Source organism: Misgurnus anguillicaudatus, chromosome 23 (assembly GCF_027580225.2).
Source record: "Misgurnus anguillicaudatus chromosome 23, ASM2758022v2, whole genome shotgun sequence".
NCBI lineage: Eukaryota > Metazoa > Chordata > Actinopteri > Cypriniformes > Cobitidae > Misgurnus > Misgurnus anguillicaudatus.
Window position 1 is genome coordinate 2,067,735 of NC_073359.2, and position 12,266 is coordinate 2,080,000.

The 12,266-nt window shown below is 42.7% G+C and overlaps 1 protein-coding gene and 1 long non-coding RNA gene across 12 annotated transcripts in view; one reads left to right on the forward strand and one right to left on the reverse strand.

Annotated features, from left to right (window-relative positions):
• Window positions 1–12,266, reverse strand: part of LOC129453568 (glutamate receptor-interacting protein 2) — a 181,811-nt gene that overhangs the window by 48,531 nt on the left and 121,014 nt on the right. The window lies entirely within an intron of this gene.
• The window catches only part of LOC129415730 (uncharacterized), a 1,850-nt gene continuing 590 nt past the window's right edge, over window positions 11,007–12,266 (forward strand). The window contains exons 1-2 of one of the 2 annotated variants that reach the window (XR_012366030.1): window positions 11,007–11,758; window positions 11,866–12,012. This is a non-coding gene — a long non-coding RNA (uncharacterized lncRNA). Of the gene's footprint in view, window positions 12,013–12,266 lie in introns of both variants that reach the window. The other variant, XR_012366029.1, reaches the window with a different exon arrangement.

The window sequence follows — 12,266 nt, forward strand, 5'->3', positions numbered from 1 at the left end:
TAGCAACACTAGAGAGGCGCGGAACGAACTCCGCTAAGGGAAAAGTGGTAAATCATAAACTTTCCACGGAAATACTCACAAAGAAACCACTAGGGGGCGCAATGTGGGCGCTAGCCTCACCCAGATAGTCAAGAATACATCTAGTGAGAGGCTGGCAGCCGATGCTCCGCAACATCGGGCACCAAGCGGTGAAAAAGACAAAAAACATTTTTTGTAACGTTTTTGCCTTAATGGCCTTCCATAATGGTGCGGTTTCTGCGCAGCCAAAAAGAAAGGCTCCAAGCCGACACAGGAGCCGTTCCTCGATGTTCTCACTGATCTGACGAGAGAACTCGAGAGGATACCGGCTCAACACGAACACTGTAGAATCTAGTGAACGTATTAGGTGTCACCCAGCCAGCAGCTCTACAAATATCTGAAAGCGAGGAACCACGAGCCAAAGCCCAAGATGAAGCCACGCTTCTGGTTGAATGGGCTCTCAAACCAAAAAGGGCAAGGAATGCCCTGTTTCTCATATTTCAGGGCGATTGTGTCTACAATCCAATGAGACATCCTCTGTAGTGTGACAGCTTTCCCTTTCTGCTGACCACCGTAACAGACAAAGAGCTGTTCTGAGGTCCGAAAGCTTTGAGTGCGATCCACATACACACGTAGTGCACGTACAGAACATAACAAAGCCATAGCTGGGTCTGCCTCCGAAGGCAGCGCTTGAAAAGTCCACCACCCGAACTCTAAAGGGAGTGGTGGGAACTTTAGGCACGTAGCCCGGCCGGGGTCTCAGTTTAACGCTGGATTCAGCCGGCCCGAACTGAAGGCACGAATCGTTGACCGAAAATGCATGAAAATCCCCTATCCTTTCAATAGAAGCCAATGCGAGGAGCGTCAAAGTTTTCCTAGTGAGAAACTTGACGCTCACCGTCAGCAGAGGCTCGAAGGGGCAGTGCTGAACTTTCAGCACCATGGACAAGTCCCAAGGAGGAATAGAGGGAGGCGCGAAGGATTCAGCCTCCGTGCCCCTCTTAAAAACCTAATGACCAGATCGTGCTGACCCACAGATCTACCGTCTATAGGTGCGTGATGCGCGGATATTGCCGCGATATCTACTTTAATAGTAGATGGTGACAGCCTCTTCTCCAAGCGGTGCTGGAGATATGAAAGCACAATACTGATCGAGCATTCTCGGGGGTCCTCTCGCTGAGAGGTACACCAAACAACAAACAGGTTCCATTTCAGCGTATACGCCTGTCTCATAGACGGTGCTCGCGCTGCAGCGATGGTGTTAAATACCGCCTGGGGTAAACCACCTAAAACCTCCGCGCCCCGTCCAAAGACCACACATGGGGGTTCCACAGATCGGGGCGAGGGTGCCATAATGTGCCAAGGAGTCAGCCAGGGAGGGACTGTCGCGAGGAGAGTGAACTCTGTAAAACCAATTCCTAGTTGACCGGTACGGCGCAACTAATAGAATGCGCTCCTCGTCCTCCCTGACTTTGCACAGTGTCTGCGCAATAAAGCTTACTGGGGAAAAATCCCGCGGCCAGCTGTGTGCCAGTGCGTCCACGCCGAGTGATCCTTCGGATAATGAATAAAACAGGCGACAATGGGTTGTCTCTGAAGAAGCAAACAGATCTAACTGCGCTCTGCCGAAACATTTCCAAATCAGCTGAACCGACCGGGGGTGGAGTCGCCACTCGCCGGAGCGCGCTGCTCGTGAGAGCGCGACTGCCGCTGTGTTCAGCGACCCCGACATGTGAATGGCACGAAGAGACCTCAGATACTTCTGACTCCAGAGGAGGAGAGACGGGCGAGATGCGACAGGTGACGAGAGCGCAGACCGCCTTGGCGATAGATATACGCTACAGCCGCAGTGTTGTCGGTGCGCACTACATCTTAAGCATCAAATCACGTTGACGAAACGGACGAGCACAAGATATACAGTGCACAGCTCGAGGCGATTTATGCTAATGTCGCTGGAATGTCGAACAGACCCCCGAAGCGACGAGCCCGCCGTACGTGGCTGCCCACCCCGTGGTAGAGGCATCTTTGCCAACAATAGCATGCCTGGAGACCTCTCAGTGGCACCCACACCCTGAGAAACGCTGGGTCTGACCACGGGGTGAAAGTGTGACGGCATCTCGATGTAATTATAATACTGTGAAAGCCGGTGAGCCACGCTCTCCTCGGGACTCGGTCATAAAGCCAACACTGAAGCGGTCTCATATGGAGCAGCCCGAGCGGTGTCACGGCCGCGGCTGCTGTCATATGCCCCAGAAGTTTCTAAAATTATTTCAGTGGAACCGCAACCCTGCCTTTAAATGTTGAGGCAAGCCAGAATTGACTGAACACGCGCTTCTATGAGACGTGTTGTTAAATCGACCAAATCCCGTTACTTTCCGAGAAAAGAGATCCTCTGCACGGGGCAAAGTTTACTCTTTCCCCAGTTGACCTGAAGACCGAGACGAGCGAGGTGTTTAAATACACGATCTATGTGTGTGCACAGCATCTGACGAAACTGAGCTATTATGAGCCAATACGCCAAAACGCAAACACCGCTCTCTCTCTCAGGGGCTGCAGTGCGCCATCCGCAACTTTCATGAAGACACAGGGAGAGAGAGAGAGAGAGAGAGAAAGCCCGAACGGTGAGACTTTGTACTGATATGCCCTCCCCTCGAACACAAAGCGGAGAAACGGCCTGTGTCGGGGGAGTATGGAGACATGAAAGTACGCGTCCTTCAGGTTAAAAGCTGCGAACCAATCCTATGGGCGGATGCATTAAAATATGCTCCTCTGCGTAAACATTTTGAACAGCATGCTGTGAATGTGAATTCTGTGAATTCTCGATTCAGTACGCGCAGATCTAGGATCGGACGCAACCTGCCACTCTTCTTGGGTACAATGAAGGGCTGTAAAGCCCCGAATTTATCTCGGCTGGAGGGACCGGCTTGATCGCGTCCTTGCCAATAGGACAGCAATCTCCGCACGCAATACGTGCGCATCGACAGCCTTCACCGTGGTGAAGCGAATGCATGAATATTTGTAAGGTAGCCGGGCAAATTGAATGCGTAACCGAGACGGATCGTGCGTAAAAGCCAACGCGACGGGCTGGGAAGCTCAGGCCCCCAGATACCGAGCGAGAGGAAATTAACGGCACGATGTGTGTACCCGTGGCGAGCGGAGACGGGGAACTCAACGACGCGTGCTCTTTGGCCGCATTGTGAGATGTTGTGTGTAATGAAACACTCACCCGAAACCGCTGATGGATGCTGAGCAAAGGCTCCGTTGTAGATGTCCCGCTCGATACATCCGCTGGCGAAAGAGGAAGAGGAGAACTTACGGTTTTGAGCCCGTCCGAAACTCCTATATGCCTCCGGTGATCTGGAGAAAGAAGAGGAATTCGCTCTTTGAGGTTAGTGGGTGCCGATTGAAGTCGGCGGAACACAAAACGAAACCAAGGATTCCCCACCCGGCCCTCCTCCGGGGTGGGGGGGAGAATGATGCTTTCACCATCTCCTGAAGAGCGATCCTCTCCATCTTCAGATCGCCCGACTCAGAGCCGCTAAGTTTCATTTTCCACCTCTGTAGCGGGCTGAGTGGGCGGGTGTACTGCTTACGACAGGTTCCTCACAGCTGCCGGGATGAAGGAACAAAAAAAGCCGCAGCAGGACGCCCTCGGCGAAAAGCAGACCAATATACTGACGTAACGGAGGGGGCAGCTAGGCTCCGACGTGGCATGATGCCTCAGTCTGCTCTAAAGCGGCCGATCATTGTTGGACACTCTCAGCCGCGTCGCCGAAATGGCTGGTCTAAAATGGAACATTAGGACGATTATTAACGACCTACTTAATGCCCGCAAGACACAACCAGAGATTGCGTTCCTGGACCACCGGGGGTGGGCACAGCACGTCCGGCGGCCTGTGGGGTGAACCCAGTCGCTCGTAGCGCCAGGTCAGAGCCACACAGGATTCTTTAGTTGCCGGACCGTGACCTCACCTGTGCAGATCCTTCAGTGCCTTAGCCTGGCGGACCTGCATCACGCCATGGCGCGCACGGCATAGGCCGCCTCTCACAAGCCCGTGGGTCTGTGAGGGGAGGGAGGCTGGTCGCTTGGAGCAGCATAACCCTTAGCGGCCCCGCCGTCAGGAGAGGTGAGAGGTGATGGCTGAACGATCGGTTCCGGGAGGAAAACGAGTTTTCCACGACCGTGTCAACCAACATGCACCCCGGGAAGAAAGGCACAGAAGGTTGGGGCTGTTCTTGCAGTCCTGAAGTGCCAATCATCTAGGCGGGACGGTGCGGTGGGGGAGGAGCTCTCCGCTCCACACAGACCGTCTCCGCGCTCCCGAGCGTACATGGCCGCCACTCGGGGTCGAGCACGGGAGCCCCTACCCAACCCGAAGGCGGGAGTGGGTCCGAGTCGGCGACCGAATAGACGACCCCCTCTCCGATGCTGTGACAGACATGGAATCCTCGTGAGGACTGAAAGAGGACGAGAGCGCGTAGAACACGCGCCACCCGTCTCTTACGGCACCTCTGGCTGTGGATGGGGGTGCTGAGAGTCACTGGACGAACCAGCTAACCGATTCAGCACCGTTTATACGGAGATAAGATTTCCGGAGTTTTGCCACCGCACCTTTAACGGGGCTCCGCAACGGAAAAACGGGGGTGACGTTCCCGGAGGTACGAAACCCGTCTCCGCCATCCAAGAGGTTCATGCTCTCTTAGGAGTATGAACCCTCCACGATCGCAGCCTCAGCATGCACTCTTGTGCACGAGAGAAAACGATCGTGGCCACCCGGGGACCCATACATTTGCCGCATCCAGAAACACGGACGGAAAGACATCTTTAAAAAGACGCTCCCGTCTCAGTGCAAGTGAAATGCTGTCTTTAAAAAGACGCAGAACACCGCAATACTCTTTTAGAGGAAATACTCTTTTAATGTGCTGATGTTGATGAAGCACACAGGGGAACGGCTACGCACACACTCAACTAAGAGTGAGAAAAAAGTCAAAAAATTAAAAAGAGAGGTGGAACACCCGCGAGCCTCCGCTGAAATGCCTTTGCCCAACCAAATCGAACACGCAGAGTTCTCCAAAGAGCAGAGAGAAGCTTCTCGTGAGCAGTCAGTCTGCCAGCTTTCGAAGCTAAAAAGCTGATTTGATAACTGCACCTGCCGCTCATTAAATACCTGTGCGGCGGGGCGGCGCCGGCAGATGCAATTATCTGCATGCCAAGTTCATTGGCGTTTTAAAGGTTTCTCGAAGCAGATAGGTCACCCGCGAAGCGGTTCCCAATTCGTCGGTCACGACGTGACGTCGTAGTGACCGACTGAAAGGGAACCACTTTTTGCAGGGTAGGAAAATAAGTCTAGTTTTTAGACAAAAATATAAGTAAATTAGTGCTTAAAAGAAGCAAAAAATTCCAATGGAATAAGAAACATTTTCTTGAAATATGTTTATTTTTTATAAACACTTAATTCAATAAAATTTTTCTTATTCCATTGGCAGTTTTTTTGTGCTTGTTTTATGCACAAATTTGCTTAAATTTTATATTTTTTTGTCTAAAAACTAGACTTGTTTTCCTAGGTCATTTTGCTTATTAAGAAAATACATCTTAATTTAATATTTAATATATTTAATTATATTTAATAATATATTTAATAATATATTTAAATATATTTAATTTGTACTTAAAACAAGAACAAATTAAATATATTATATATTAATATATTTTGGTTTTCAGTAAAAATATCTACAAATTCTTAAATCAAGATGTATTTTCTTGATAAGAAAAATGACCAAAGAATACAAGTCTAGTTTTAAGACAAAAACTATACAATTTAAGTGAATTTGTGCTTGAAACAAGAAAAATTATCTGAAAATGGGGTGAGAAATGTTTGCTTAAATTAAGTGTGCAAGAAAAAAAGAAAACGTAATTTTAGATTTTTTTTCTCACCCCATTGGCACACTGCAAAAAATGAGTTACTTAGTATTTTTGTCTTGTTTTCAGAAGAAATATCTAAAAATTCTTAAATTAAGATGCATTTTATTGATGAGCAAAATGACCTAAGAAAATAATACTAGTTTTTAGACAAAAAATATATAATTTAATTGAATTTGTGCTTTAAACAAGCAAAATATCTGCCAATGGAGTCAGAAAATTTTACTAGAATTAAGTGTTTAAGAAAAAAGAAATCTTATTTCACAATTTTTTTCTAACCCCATTGGCAGATAATTTTGCTTGTTTTGGGGACAGTTTCACTTAAATTGTATATTGTTTGTCTAAAAACTAGACTTATTTTCTTGGGTCATTTTGCTCATCAAGAAAAAACATCTTAATTTAAGAATTTTTAGATATTTCTACTGACAACAAGACAAAAATACTACGTAAGAAAGTCATGCAAATGCAATTTTGCTTGGAAATATTTAACCCAAATCAGATATTTAACACAAAGCAGTACTTTAAACTACACCCTTAAAGTTTTAAATCTGTCTACACATATGTTTCTTTTAAATTTGCATTGGATGAGCTCTGGCGTACACAATAAGCTTTTTTAAAACAAAAACTTCCCCAAAAGAAAATCTCCTACCTAGACAGTATTTTAAAGCATCGAGCACCCTTAATATACCACCTACATAGAGTGCTCAGATTTCCTTTAGACGTATTAACAACATTTTTATCTTTATCTTCAATTAATATCAATGTATCAATGTTGCTATGGGCGTCACACATAAAAAAGTCTAGTACTTTATTTTATGTGACAGGATGAAAATGTAAATCAAGGCAGGGGAAAGGGGTAAATTGCCTTTACAAGACATATATCTCTGTCTTCTAATACTGGTGTTGGGTGAAGTGGAGCAGGTTGCGCTATTCGACTGAAAACAGGGGTGCAGGAAGTTTAACAGGGAACAAATTTCGCCATTAACCTCCGTCCCCTCCTTCTGGCTGTCTGCTGCTCCCGACCTCCGCACCCGGCCATAATTCACAGCGAATTTAAATGAAGGGAGTAAAAACCTGACAACAGGAAATGCCAGACATATACAAGCCAATCCCTGCTGCATTCATATTAGATGTCTGCTTCTCCTGTTTCAAGCAAAAAGATTTTGGATAAATTGACCAAACGGACAAATTTTGCGCTACAAAATTAGTACCGATCGTTATTTACATGTGCCGATTCTGCAGCTTTAAAGCTTGTAATGAATGCTATAAGTTTTGGTGAATGCTGCAATTTACCGCAATTTGGCGTACTTTACAGGAACTGTATGATATAGCAGCAAAACATATTTATGGTGGCTCAACCAATGCGGTGGACTAAGTGAGGTCTCCATTTACGGAAGCTGGGGTGACTTTACTTTATTTACTTATAAAGAGACCATGTGCAATTTTTAACATAAATGTTTCCATCCCATGCATTGTACCAGATTTAGCTAAAAGCTCATTTTCACACGCAGTCCATGACTGATTTGGTAATTTCCCAAAATTACAGAGCTTTCGCGATACTTAACACTATATTCTCGACAGAGAGCTAGTTTTATATTTGCCATAAGCTGCTTGTTCAAAAAAAAAGAGGAGATTTATATTTTCCTACTATGATAACAAATCAGCCAAATGCATCTCGCCATTACTTGCCACAGTTTCGAAGCAATTCACACCACTACAAATGTGCAATGATTACGTCATTATTATTTAAAGAGATGTACTTCAAAAACGTGTAATTACACATAGTCCACCTTTCATCGCTGTAACTTACGTTTCCTTGAAAAACTCTACACTACAAGCAATGTAGCATCTGGATAAACAAGGCACAATTAGTCTAATGAGCGGTTTCAAAATGCCAGCCATGTAAATGGGAGATTAGTCACAGAAAACACAGCACAGGAGGACGACGTGATCTTCTACATTATAAGTTGTGTCAAAGCGTTTAGCGTGGGTGGCACGGAGAGGTGGTTACAGGCATCATCGTTGTTTGTTCGAGATGCCTAAGGTAGATCATTCAAATGCAATAATCGTTTTATTCAGTGAATCAAACGTTGAACTAAAAGTATCAAAAATTTGTTCGCTTCGAAACAAACCAGTGTTTAACATATTAACAATCAATCCAGTTGCTTAAAATTACTATACATTCATCTGAAGTACTATAGACAGTTTTAGCGGCAACAACATAAACTTTTGTGGTGTTTTGTGGCCCAAACTTAACTTCCGTTAGATCTCTGCAAGGAATCAAAAACAACAGTGTCTGTAGAGTAGATTATTTCTGATAGTGAGCTAAATAAATAACAAGTAAATTACCTCAGTTTAAAGAGCACCTATTATTCGATACACGGTTTTACATTTCCTTTGATGTGTAAGTGTGTATTCGTTACATGTTAACTTCACGATATGCAAAAGGTACAAATACCAAAGTAAATGATGATGCGAGTTAATGTTTCCAACGTAAATCTCTTTTCTTGGACTGCAACAAACACGTAAATAGGTGCTCTTTAAATCATACAGCAGCTAAAGCATATAACGTTACAATTAATGTAAGTCTTAACCATGTTAGCTACAGATTAGAGCTGCGCGATTAATCAGTAAAAGATTGTGGTCTCGATTCAACCCTCCAAACTATCTTAATCCAGCATTTTGAAGATTCAGGTAATTATATTGGAAAGACACAATCTCGGCATTTCTCTCGACAACACGCAATCACAGCGACCATTATTATTGCGCAAGCCAGATGTGCTCGTGTTCGCTCCACTGGTACAGCGGATGCTTTCGCTGAGAAGTTAGACAGAAAGAAACAGAAATTAAAGAGAATGAGTGAGGCAGAGCAATGCGCAGGTACGTCCAACAAGAACCTTGACGTTGTTTTAGTACCAAAAAGAGGATTTTATTCCGGATCTTATCCCTTCCGAAAGAGTTTTTAGCATAGGGGGAAACACTGGCTGCTTCCAAATAACCACACTTGCTGTCTTTGCACTTGACTACTTAAATTACGTATTCCTGTATTTGTCTCAAGTGCTCTAGTGGGTGTGAAGATTAAGCATGCATGTAGATTTATTCACGAGATGGATGTTCACGTTGCCAGTGAGAGCGTCAAAAAACGCTCTGACACTCAAATGCATTCTCTGGAATCCTCTCAAGCGGAGGTTTCCGCCTTACGATTGGTTGCCGCCGAACCGCGTCTTAGCTCATTACCATAGAGTTAATGTCACTCCATGTGGCAGCAGTTTGCACTAAAACGTTTTCGTTTTTTTTTATTTAGGCTACTTAAAATTTTTATTTTTATATTTTTCTTTAAAAAAATGAATATATAATCACTCTACAATTAACATTAACTGAATTTAAAGATTATCTACACTTATCTGAAACTTTCAGAAGCATAATTCTTTACACCTGTAAAAACTAATGTTAAACTAATGTTCCGGGGTTGTACGTCTTTAAAATTAACAAAGTTCTTGAGAATCGTGATCTTTGTTTTAAGCAAAAGCATCGTGATTCTCGTTTTATACAGAATCGTGCAGCTCTACTACAGACGCTTAAATTCTTCCCTGGCTACCGAAACGTTTTCACACTGTGATCCACACTAGCCATCTCGCCTCATCTTTAGGAAATTAAAATATTTTTATTTTCAACAAGGCATTGTTTAGGTCTATTTAGCCACTAGCCAGATGGATAAACAAACCCAGGTTAACTTTAGGCCAGGCGCATTACCGTGCCAATGCGCCTGGGTAATGAAAGCATCTATATTAAAGGAATATTCCATTTTCTTAAAAGAAAAATCCAGATAATTTACTCACCAACATGTCATCCAAAATGTTGATGTCTTTCTTTGTTCAGTCGAGAAGAAATTATGTTTTTTGAGGAAAACATTGCAGGATTTTTCTCATTTTAATGGACTTTAATAGACACCAACAATTAACACTTAACACGTAACAGTTTTTTTCAACTGAGTTTCAATGGACTATAAACAATCCCAAACGAGGCATAAGTGTCTTATCTAGCAAAACGATTGTCATTTTTTTGTCGAATATACACTTTTAAAGCACAAATTCTCGTCTAGATCAGGTCATGATGCGCCAGGTGACCCCACGCAATACGTCATGACGTCAAGAGGTCACAGAGTACGAACGCGAAACTCCGCCCCAGTGTTTACAAGCGTGTTGAAAGAGGACCGTTCCTACGTTGTTGTATGTCAACTGATACTAATTAATGTCTTTGTGTCAGTTTATTGTTTACAATGGTCCGCAAATGTGCGTTTTATATATGTAACACGTGACCTCCCTACGTCACCACACATTTACGTTAGGTCGCGCTGGACCGGACCTAGACGAAAAGTTGTGGTTTAAAAGAGCATATTTTTTATTTTTCTTGTCAAAAATGACAATCGTTTCGCTAGAAAAGACCCTTATGCCTCGTTTGGGATTGTTTATAGTCCTTTGAAACTCCGCTGAAAAAAAACGGTTAAGTGTTGAGTTAAGTATTAATTGTTGGTGTCTATTAAAGTCCATTAAAATCCTGCAATGTTTTCCTCAAAAAACATAATTTCTTCTCGACTGAACAAAGAAATCAACATTTTGGATGACATGGTGGTGAGTAAATTATCTGGATTTTTCTTTTAAGAAAATGAAATATTCCTTTAAGTGTGAACATTATGACGAGGGGTCTCATTTATAAAACTGTGCGTAGGATCCTTACTAAAAGTCTACGTATGCACAAAAGCCAAAAATGGCACAAACTATATATTGTTGGAAAGCTCAGGGAATGTAGTTTTCATATTTCAAGGCTATTTGATGATAGAATTTGTATAGGGACAGTTATTTTGTTAAATGTCACTCACCCCATAGGAATACATATAAATTATTATATATTTATAACACTAATACCCTATAAACTTGAAATAATCTTGACAAACTATATATTGTTGGAAAGCTCTACACAGCAAAATCACCAGTGTTAAATTTTCAGGGATGGTGTTAAATACACAGTGTTGGTGCTGTTGTAACACTCTCTGGTAATAAAACAACACTGCCATTGCTAGGCCAGTGTTATATCCACGACAGTGTCAGTGTAAAACAAGGGTGTTATCAGATTTCACTCTGAGCGGTGTAAATCAAGCCACGCCTCCACTAAACATATCCTGTCAGGGATTTTACCGCCATTTTCTTTCACTGGAGGACTGAAGAGAGCAGGTAAATCTCATATTCACTTGGTTTAGCTAAATTAAACTGTTATTTCTCTGTCTGACTCTACGCAGCCATATGCCAAAAAAACTAAATAAGATATTTTTCCCATTTTATTTCCCATTTGTTCGTTATTTGGTTAGGTTTAATCAGAGCTACCTTGTGTTACGTTGTTCCCTTGTTAGTTTAGTATAAAGTTAAACTGCTAGCTAAAAGTTTTAACCAAGAAGGATAATATTAACAGGAGATATGAATGAAAGAATTGAACCATGATAAAACGCGACATGCACTACAAATTGAAGGTATGAAATTAAGTTAAATGAAAGCTCGTTTATTCACCATATGATGCTCGTTATGAGGTAATCATATAGGCTAGATACCGTGAGTTAACGAGGTCGTTTACATGCACGTGAGTGCACGGATATCGGTTAATTATTCAAATTACTGAAAAACACGGAGAAAACCGCATTGCCATGTGTTTTTCTAAGATGTATGCAAACAGGGGAAATATCGCCAAACCAACAATTAATTTTACCAAAACCTCACTATATATCATCATTTGTATGCACAGATTGCTGGATTGGATGCATTGTGTGTTGTAAGCTTTTCGTGGCGCTAGATGTCAGACAGATGCAAATGGCAAATACATACGAAAGTGTAAAACGTGTATGGCGAACATTTGTTTTTCTGTCATTAACGTTATAGATACTAGTTTGGTGAAAGTACACACTGAGTGCTTCAAATCATTCAGAAGAGATGCTGTTTTTAAGGGCAGTTTATTAAAGAAGACCTGACATGGATGACTTCCAATGAGAAACGACTGCTAATACTTATATAAATTCATTACAAAAGGTAAGTTTATATATTTATACATATAAATCATTTTATTTAACATGACTGAACAGTTAACCAATCTTTTTAGTATAGTTTTGTACATATTATGGTTATACATCTGGCAAGAAAGTCACATGACCTGCTGCCAACTTAAATAAAAATATATTATCTTCTCATACATCGTTTTCCTATTGATATCATATTAAATAGCAATCAAATTGATTAATAATTTGGAAATGTATAAATGAAGATTCATATTGTCTTGAGTGCTG